The following is a 10,892-nucleotide window of genomic DNA, read 5'->3' as shown; positions in this document are numbered from 1 at the left end:
ATGACATTTTTTGTTGTTTTTTTAAGGTACAGGTCTTGGAGCATAGAGACTGAAAGGGGCGGAATACCCCCGGACAATTAGACAGGGACCCAATTGGTGGTGGTAGGGAGGAAGGAGGGGGCGTCAAAATGTAGGCACCTAAAAACAGCAGAATAGGTATGTAAGTTGAGTCATTTTAAAGGCAGGTGTAGGCCCATGATTGGTCAGGAGTAATGAATGAATGAATGAATGACGTAGCATTAGAGTCTTCCTAGCAGAACTTTTGCCAAAGCTTCCATTTCAGTAAATAAACAGTAATTACGCTTTAAAATGTGTAGAAGTGTGTTCTCTGTATGACGTGTACTTATTTCACTTACACGTAAAATGTAATTTTAAACCAACCAAGTGTATAGGACTGTATGTAATATATGCAATAATGCCAGAGTAATGCTAATGCTTATCTTAAGGTTAACCACTTGTAGCCTTACATGTACCAAAAATGCATATTAGGTTGCTAAAGGCTAAATGAAAGTCATTGTTTAAAGCTGTACTATGTAAGATTATTTTGTTAAAATTGAAAAAAGTAGCATTAATGAGTGAGGAGGAAAAAACATGCTTAAAGATGATGTGCATGTGCTGCTGCCAGTCACCAAAGCCTAAAATAATAATGTAATAGTCAGAGGTTCCAGGTCTTACGTCTTACATCTATAGATCATACAAATTTACATTATAATATCACACTTACAGGCTCAAAAACAAAAAAAAGGTCTGTCTCGAATGCAAAATAAACATTATGCTGAGGACAATGGTAAAAATTCTCAGAAGACGCATCTTTCACCAAGTGTTGACTGAGCCTTCTTCGAATACACTTTCAAAACACTCGTGAACATCAGTTTCATCCGCTGAGAGGAGAGGTCCACCAGAGAGGTCTTCAAATCCTCAAGTCTTACATAGTGCAGCTTTAAGTTAGTACTGTTATTATGTAGTTCAATTAAATTTAATTCACTGAGAATATTTTATTTAATTTTAACCATTTTTCACTGTAGCCATAAAAAGTCAATTCAGTCTGCTTTGAGGACCCTCAGTTAAGCCTTGAGTTTTCATATTTTTAATTCAATTTGGTTTAAAATATTTATTTGATTATATTAATAAAAATATGCAAGCTGAGTTGAGTCTGAAGTTAATCATTGCTCACATTGTAAGCTTGTATTATCTAGCTAGCATAAGCTGATGGTGCAGAAACAAAAGCGCACAATTGGCATGTAGTTCTTTCTCTCTTAAATAAATTATTTCACATACTTGTGTGTGAAATTATTAAAATAGAATAATTAAATGATTAAATAAGTGTGTGGGGAGAGAGCAGGCAGAGAATGAGCAGAGAGCAGGAGTTGAAAAGAGAAGTCTGATAATATCTGGTCAGCAGTGGTCCTGTGGTTGTCCCTTTCTGCTGATGTACAGGGTAGTGGGCGGCTGATAAATTGTGTGGCAACAGATGGGCTACAGTCAGTAACTGTAAACCTACAAACCTACAGGCTGTCTGGGCAAAATCTCATATCTCTGTTCAAAACAGTAACTTATTACAAGAAGAAAAAATGTTCTTACATTTTAATGTAAGAAGATCTAATAATGAATAAGATCTTTTTTCAGGTTTTGGGATATTTCTACTGCCAGTTTATCATGAAATGATCATAGAACATTAGGGGAATTGGTATTGGTATTACATCAAATGATATAAAAATAAAAAAAAAATAATCTGACAGCACACAGTGATATATTTCCTTGTCTCTAGAAAGGTGCGTTATACCAAATGTGCAAAAAAGTAGTAGCAGTCTTGCATTATGAATAGAGCTAAAAAAAAGCATTGCAATGTCAGGTTCATTGTAATATCGGGTTTATCAGCCTCAGTTCTTGCCAGATTAACCTAAATGTCATTTTGTTGAAACCCATCTGTAAATCATTTTACAGCCCATCTTGTTTGCTGAGTTGTAGTCTGTTAGTTTCTGGCTGAAAAGCTTGCTTTGGGGCAACAACAGGTTTGGGGTTTGATGTAGTCCTGCTGTCACACTCTTCTTCAGAATCTGACCAAATGAGCTGCAGGTCAAATATCATCTTAAAGAACTGACTTAATGTGTCCACTTTCTGTTTTTATATACTAAAGTGGAAACTTAGTAATGATCAGCTGCAGCATTAAGAGAGTCATTACTTAGCAGCTAGTACTGAGTGGATAGCACAGGCAGAACACTTCTCATCAGATTGTGTTGTCGGAACTAACTGTTATATAAAAACTGCCTGTTAGACGACATACTCATATGGTAATCACATCTATTTATACATTATTAATCACATATTATATTATTGCATTTGGTTTATGTTTGCTTTTATTTAGCCAACTTTATCTAGCCAGTTTGCGTGTTTTGTGTTTTCACATGTATTATGCATATTTATTGTCCATTCTTCTGCTTTTCCCTCGTGGAAGTGTGGCTGGTTGGGTGTTTACTGTTAAACGCACAAACACGCAGGCTATGGCTCTCGTTCGTGTGGCCGAAAACATATTTCACCTCCTAATTTATAGTGTGAATTCCTATTGTATAACACAATAAAGCAAATCATAAAGAATGCCTGGCGGACAGTGTGTACGATTGTGTTAATGTGTGGAGAGATGTTCAGTCTGTTGTGCCAGTGTGGGTTTATTTATGGAGAGGCTGCTGCTGCAGGCAGAAATTGGTGGGGATGAGAAGGAGTGAGAGTGAAGGAGAGAGAGTGAAATGGAAAAGGAGGGGCTGAACTTTACCTCAGAAGTGCTGCAGTTACCCACAGCGAGGGAGAGTGAGGAGGTGGAGAGAGAGGGAAAGAGAAAGAGAAAGAAAGAAAGAGGGGCCTCTTCATGCGTGTGCCTCTTTTGTTGTACAAGAGAAAACTTTATGCAGCACTGCAATCTAGGAAGAGCTGCAGGGGGGTAGAGGTAGCATCCTTCTCCACAGGGAGCGGATGACACTGCTTGCAGCCTAGAACAGAGTTTGAGGGGAGATGGGTCGGGCTGTATGCTAATAAAAACACTGCTGTATTCCCAGTGTGCTTCCTGTGGTGTTTTGGAGCAGGGAGCAATGAGTGATAAGTGGTGCAACAAGCTCCAGAGACAGACAACTGGTGGTGCTGTGGTTAAGCCTCAAAACTGTTATGAACACCATTACACAGACCATCCACTCGCACTTACGACCCTCATGAAGCCAAAGTTATGCTACAGGGATTTCTATAGCATTCCTCTAAGACTCTTGGGACAAGTGCTGTACTTTGCTACAGGACAGGGTAACTTGGGGGGAAGTCCCCCCAGGGTAAGATGTCCAACCCCCTTATTTTCCTTCCCAATCAAATAATGGGGTCATAATTTTAACACACTTACTAAAAGGCTACGTAACACTTTATTTGGAGTGGTCCTTTGTAGATGATTAATAAACTCTTAACAGATTTCAGTAACACATCAACAACATATCAGTAGCAGTAGTGCAGCATCTGAATACACTGAAGTAAATATCTTGTAGATATTCTGTTGATACATTACATAAAGTAGATGTATTGTTAAAATGTTACTTCCATTATGCAAAACCTAACCTTACCCAAAACCTAACCCTAACCCTTGACCCTAATCCTAACCCTAACCTCTCAATCCAAAACCTAACCCTAACCCTGACCCTAATCCTAACCCTAACCTCTCAATCCAAAACCTAACCCTAATCTCACATGTTTTTGACATGTTACTGAGAGTCCGCTGAGTGTTGGTGTCATCGAGTTGGTGTCACTGAGTGTCCAAAGGACCACTCAAAATAAAGTGTCATCCGTGGCTATTCTCTAAATGGTTATCTGGATAAATGCGTTCTTGGGATTCACTCCCCTGTAAACTTGTTTTGTCAATGGACATTAATGGTCTATGCATTTATATTAAGTTGCACAAAGTAGTTAAACATATATTTTGAGGGTTGTGGAAAAAGCAATGTTTGTTTTACAGAGAGGGGAAGAAAGTTGTTTTTCCTTTGAAATGAAAAGCTAAAGTTAGACCTATGTGTCCCCCAGACAAGCTGCAAAAAAGCAGCATATCTGTTATGTCACTTAACAATTAACAATTAAATGTTGAATGCTATTGCTTTGTTTAAATTGTTATTGATATTATAGTTAATAATATTAATAATGATAGCAATAATAACCACATTTACTTAATTCACATAATATCATTAGACACTATGTAATTTGCATATTTCTAACTTCCATTTTACTATTTGCCTTTCTGTCATTGCTTATTAAAATGGCTTATTAAAAGTGGGATAATTAAGACATACATTGATAGAGGCCTAAATTTCATTTATAATATAATTTTCTTGTGTTGATATGATTAATTACACATTTTTTTATTTTGAAAAAATGCAAAGACTATAAACAATTTGACTTATGAATGATGCATTCTGTTAAACTTAGACAACAAATTGGTGTAAGATTCACCAGAGGGTCTTCTTGCAATAGAACAGTAGAAATATAATATGGATGTGAAAGTATTATAGATTTTTATAGAAATGTTGTACAGCACTATAGAATTCTTAGTGGAGTTTGGGAGGAGGACCCTACACCGTGGTCCGGTTTGTGAGCTTAAAGCAGAAACCATCCAGAACTCTAGCACAAGTTCTCAGAGCTCTCTCCCCTTCTACAGTCATAATCTCTACTCATGTTACAATCTTCTGGTGAATGTGTGGTCCCAACTGGCAAATAGGTTTCTTATTGTATTACTACAGTTTTCTCATAAGAGGATCTACACATACTCACCTTAAACTTCTACCCACTGGACACTTAATGAGGTTCAAGTGCCTTATAGGTCCACTTTAAAGGTGTACATTGCCAGTTTGTGGTGGATATTATTTGAGTGGGGAACCATTCTCAACCAGCAGTATCACTGATGTGCTAGATACAGTGTGTATGAGACACTGATATGAGTGTATTAGACGTAATAGCATTGAGGTTTTACTAGTGATGGACATTTTGAGTAATTTTGTGGTCAAGCACAAAAACACAAAACCCTGCTGTAGACAGCCTATAACAACTTTTGTTTATTATGTAAAATGCCAGCTATTAACTAGTAAGAAGTAATTCACATCCTATCATTATGTAATACAACCACATGGTGTATATTAGTAAATTTAAAATTTCCATTTTACTGCCGTTTTCCTTTTTATCATAGCTTAAAAAGTGAAATAATTAGGGCATAAATTGATAAAGGCCTAGATTTTGTTTTAAAATATAACATTTTTGTATTGTTCATTGATTAATAACACAATTTTTTAAAAGCACAATGACTAGATATGATCTGACTTATGCATTCTGTAAATTCTTAGACAATGAATTGGCAGCTTTTATATATAAGGTTAAAGCAACAGTTTGTCGTTGGTCGTTTTGCCTGCCAGTCAAATTACCCTTTCTTGTGAAAGTAGGTGCCCATGCCCATGCTGAATAATGAAACCCCCCCAGACCCACAGGTGGTATAAGGTAGCCTAGCAACACTTCCACACCGTAGGTTCAGCTGTAACACAAGTACTCAGCATTTTTTTCTGTTTTTTTCTCAGGTACGGTAAAAAATATTGTATGGTGTGTATTGAGTACCATTTTGTAATGTGTACTTGGTTTGTGGATTAGTCGTGCCCATCCCTTGTTTTTGCATGCATCAATGTCATTCATTGGTTCAGCACAGCGCTATCCAGCCAATAGTGGCTTTGTGGTCAGAAACTGATCTCTAATGACTGGCTAGATTCTACCAAATCTGTTCAATGCCGGTTGATGATCTAGTTGATCTTTGTATGATGGCTAAACTGAGTACTATTTTTTTGCTCATGTTCATTGGCATATATATATATATATATATATATATATATATACACACATACTCTGGAAAAATCTCAAACACCTCTTGGTCTTGACTGGCACTCGATGTGTCCAGGTCTCAGACTTGGCTCTTATGATCTTGACTACAACACTAGATTTATGTGGTGGTCTATGCGTATGATATACAGGAACCAATATTCAGATATTCAGTACAGTAATTAAAATGCCCTGCAGTTTTAAGCCATTCACTTACTAAATGTCATGTTGTTGGTCATGCTGGCACTCTGCATAGGTCATGAGAAACCGCATTGTCTTGATTGTACCACTGCATTTTGTAAAGTAAGAAGAGACATCTTTATGATTACCCCACTGCACCTGCCTCTCTGTCTGCTGTAGTCATCAGTAATCAGCAGAAATAGAGGGCCCTCATCCAGCACCTGCATGCCTTAGCCTCACTGTGATCCCCAGCATGTCCTCCAGCTCCAGTTTAATTGGCTCTTCATTGTAGAGTTTGGTTACTCAGCCCGGGAGACATGGAAGACTGAGAATTCTGTATCAGATTTAGCTGTTCTAAATTGACTGGACTACTGCTATTACAGGTTTATGATGTAATGTCATTTCTCTGATACTGGCATAGATTATGAGCTAATGTACGGTAACTGTGGAAATGAGTTCATTATGATGTGCTGGTAGAAGAGGATGTTAAATCTGCAATCTGCTGTTAATCTGCTGTTAATTTTAGTAAAGATAAGACTTGCTGTTTTTCTTGAGGTGCGTAGTAGCCCCCACCATCTGGGATTGTGTATGTGTGGGTGTTTGTTTTTATACATTTTCAGGATGAAAAGAGAAAACAGGGTTAGCCTAGCATTTCAGGAGCAGCAAAAGGGTCCAAGCTTTGCAAAATGGCTTTTCCATTTTTGTTAACTGAAAGAGGAAAACAATTTCTGTTTGGTTACTGAGATTAAGGTTAGGGTTAGGTTAATGCTGTGTTTACATGTTGATGGTAGAGATGGACTACAAAAGTAGTAAGCAGATTGTTCTGTCAAAAGTTAAATTGTCCCCGCTTTTGCCATTGGTCACAACAGTGGATTAACCTGAATGTTGATAAAAGGTTTTATTTGAGGACCACAAATACACATTCAAGAACCCAAAATTTAGTGAAAACACACTTTTAAAAATGCTACCATGTAATCAAAACATGGATAACATCTAAATTGAAATAGTTGCATTTATTCCACAGCTGTCCAGTTTTGGTGTGCAAGTTGTCTTGTTTTTGTTTCCTTTTCTCAGTAGCAATTTCTTGACAGCAACACTTCCTTTCAGACCCATAGCACTGGAAGGAAGGAAGGATGGACAGAAACACCTGTGGATTTTTCAAATCTCAAAGTTGAAATCTTTAAGTGCTGCTTATCTGATGGGGACAGTTTTGGTGGTTAATGCACAAAATCCTTCTATTTTGGTCTTAGTGGATCTTAGTGCAGCATTTGATACCGTTGACCACAAGATTGTCATCCACCATCCAGAATACTGGGCAGGCCTCTCAAGCACAGTTTTAGAGCAGTTTAAATCTTAGTTCTTGGTTTCACCGGAAGAGCATTCATCAAAAAAATATAACATTTCTTAGGGAGTCCCACAAGGTTCAGTTTTAGGGCCTTTGCTTTCCTCTTTTTACATGCTCCCTCTAGGTGATTTTACTAGGAAACATGATATCAATTTTCAGTTGTGTTTTAGATACTTATGACACACAATTATACATTTTCATTTTCATATATATCTCAGTGGATGTCACAAAATTTTCTACAACAAAACCAAGAAAAAACTGAAATACTGATTCTTAGTACTGGAATGCTTTATGAGAAGTTTGATTCTTTATCTTCGTATTCCAAACCTGAAATCCAAAACCTGAATGCAGTCTTAGATTCTGAGCTGTTTTATCCCACATGTAAACACAGTCACTAAAGTAGCTTTTTACCATTTGAGAAATATTGCTAAAGTCTGACCTTTTCTATCTCTGTGCAGCACAGAGAAACTTGTTTGTGCATTTGTTATAAGCAGAGTTGATTACTGTAATGCTTTTTAATGGAAAAAACAATACATCCTCTACAACTCATACAAAATGCAGCAGCACAGATCTTAAGAGAATCAAAGAAGACCTCATATCAATCCTGTGTTAAAATATGGCTAAATATATATTTTAGGATAGATTTTAAAAACGCTGCTACTACTTTTTAAGGCTCTAAATGATCTAGCACCCGCTTACATCACAGAATGTCTGTGTTCCAACATGGAGAGGACTCTTTCTGTTATTTTGTTTCTAAACTGTGTAACTCAGTTCATCTTTTATTAGACAGTCGAGCTCAGTGCTCACTTTTAAGAAACATTTGAAAACGTATATTTATAACTTAGCATTTAATTAAGTTTTATGTCTCCCTGATATTTATCTTAATTTAATTTGACATTGCCTTATATGAGTTTAAATTAATACTCAGACTTCTATTATTGTTAAGCTTTATCACCTGTCTGTAAAGCACTTTGAGCTGCCGTCTGTATGAAAAGTGCTGTATAAATAAAGATAATATTATTTATTTATTTAACAGGTCTTGCACATTTGTCAGGTGTCCCATTTACTCTCAATTTTTTTAAAATATATTTTTTTACTGTTTTGGAAACGCTTGTTTCTTCATACATTTTTCTTTGACTTTTCTCTTACTAATGTAAGTGAAATATTTTATATCAAATCTCTTCTGAAATATCTCCTTTAGCCATTTTAGATTCATAAGTTAGCGAGGTGCAGTAGCTTGTGTGAATGTTAGTGTCTCTTTAAAGGGGAACCTATTAATAAAAAAGCAGTAGAGCACAAAAAGTAAAGAGCTTACTAGAGATACCACACTTAGTGTTGGAGGCTTTTGTGTAATTTTGTGTAATTATATGTTTACTGATTTTTTTTTCTTGCTCTGAAAAAGGAATTTGTACTTAATGGCTGTTTTGAATGGAAGTTAAATAAATGGCAAGGGGCTCTCTGACACTTGAAAAGTACTTTACACATAAGTAGGTAGTATATATATATATCTATATTCTCTATGGAAATCATATGATATATACGTTTGACAAGGTATAAAAAATGTATGTGTGTGTTTAGTTGTGTTTCTGTCTGTGTGTGTGAAAAAGAGCGTGTATGTGAGAGACAGAAAAAGTGGGGAAAAGGTGAGTGTGAGAGTGTGAAGCAGAGAAAGTGTCGGAGGCTGCAGATGGCCACAGGTTTTCTACTGAGCAGAAATAAAAGGAGGAAGTGCTGTGGAGTTTTTGGAGTGTGTATTGTGTCAGAATTGGGGTGCGTGTGATTAATCGGAGCAGGGAAAGTGCTGTGTGTGTGTGTCATTAGGTGCTCTGCTCGGGGGCTTGTCTCAGCGTGGGATTTGTGCAGGACTGATGGGGCTACGGGCCAGGCTGCTCGAGGCCTGCTCTTGACCAGAATTGATCTGCTGTGTTAATTGCCACCATTGATCAGCTACGGGCCTGACAGAAGCCTGTTGCCTTGCGAGAGGCCACTACCTTTACGGAGCCATAATAAACTTCCGCAAGAAATCACAGCATGGCCGATGGAAACATCACAGTCCACTTTACCACAGCTGGGCTTTCACTTAAGCAGAGGAGGCCTCGGTCATAACTCTAAAAAAGATACGGCCTGGCCGCTAATAAACTACGTCAAATAAAAGTCAAGGAGTTTGGAGGAAGGATTCTATTTTTACTCCGCGTGGCAGCGCCGTAATTCAGTGTTTTACTTCAGCAGCTAAAGTTTTACAGGCTCCTCTGGTCAAGCGGTGCGGTGGGTGGGGGAGATAGAGCCTGGCCCCCACTGTTTTATATGCAGCCGCTTTAGCTGAGGGGAGCAGGGTGTTCAGAGAGGTCTGATGGGATTTTCAAGTCTAAATAAATAAACAGAATAAAAAGCACTGCAGAGAGAGAGGGAAGGGCTTCTATATAGGGAGGTGATATTAGTTTGTGATTGATTGGGGAGCGAGGGACCTGGGGAAGGAGCAAGAGAGCGAGAGAAGGAGGGAGGGGGGAGCTTGCATAAGAGCCAGGTGCTATGGCATTTGTCATTTATTCTTAATGCTGTTAATTATCATGTTCGCCTCGTTTGGCTCTCTCTCTCTCTCTCTCTCTCTCTCTCTCACACACTTTCTTTCTCTCCTCCTTTTTCTTTCTCCCTCATCATCCCTTCGTTTTTTTCTCTCACACACTCCTTCTGTATCTCCCTCTCTCTCTCTCACTCTCTCTCCTCATCTCTCACTTACACCCACACTCCCACACTTCTCTGTCTTCCTCCTCTCTCTGTCTCTTGCGTGCTTTCTCTCTCTCTCTTTCTCTCTCTCTCTCTCTCTCTCTCTCTCTCTCTCGCTGTTTCGCACTTGCTTGCTTGCTTTTTTAATTTTCTAAATGCTTGCTTTTAATTAAACATCAAACTCACACAACAGTGAAAGGAAGTAAATTATGCCCAACACCCTCAGCCTTCTTTATAAGCTTTCTCAAACCGTGCCTGCTGGATTTCTAAGAGCAGTGCAGTGCAGGAGTATTCACTTTAAACTCATACATTTGCATTTACTGCTCAATGCTGCTGTTATGGAACCCAAAATGACCCTGTGGGCAAGATATGCATGCATGTATACCATACTCTCTCTCTCTCTCGCTTTCTTTCTCTCTTATTCTTCCTCTCTCTCTGTCTCTCACTATCTCTCTCTCTTCCTCTCAGTCTCTTTCTCTCTCTCTGTCTCACTGTCTCTCTTTCTCTGTCTCTTTCAGGTCTCTCTCTCTGTCTTTCTGTCTCTGTCTCTCTCTGTGTCTCTGTTTCTATGTCTTTTTCCCTGTCTTTTTCTCTCTCTCTCTTTGTTTGTTTTTCTGTCTCTCTCTATGTAACTGTTTTTATCTCTCTCTCTCTCTCTCTCTCTCTCTCTCTCTCTCTCTCTCTCTCTCTCTCTCTCTTTCTCTCTCTCTCTCTCTCTCTCTCTCTCTCTCTCTCTCTCTCTCTGCACTGTAAAAAATGATGTGGTCAG

Source organism: Colossoma macropomum, unplaced genomic scaffold, assembly GCF_904425465.1.
Source record: "Colossoma macropomum unplaced genomic scaffold, Colossoma_macropomum, whole genome shotgun sequence".
Lineage (NCBI taxonomy): Eukaryota > Metazoa > Chordata > Actinopteri > Characiformes > Serrasalmidae > Colossoma > Colossoma macropomum.
The sequence above is the reverse complement of the archived record's forward strand: the minus strand, read 5'-3'. Positions refer to the sequence as shown.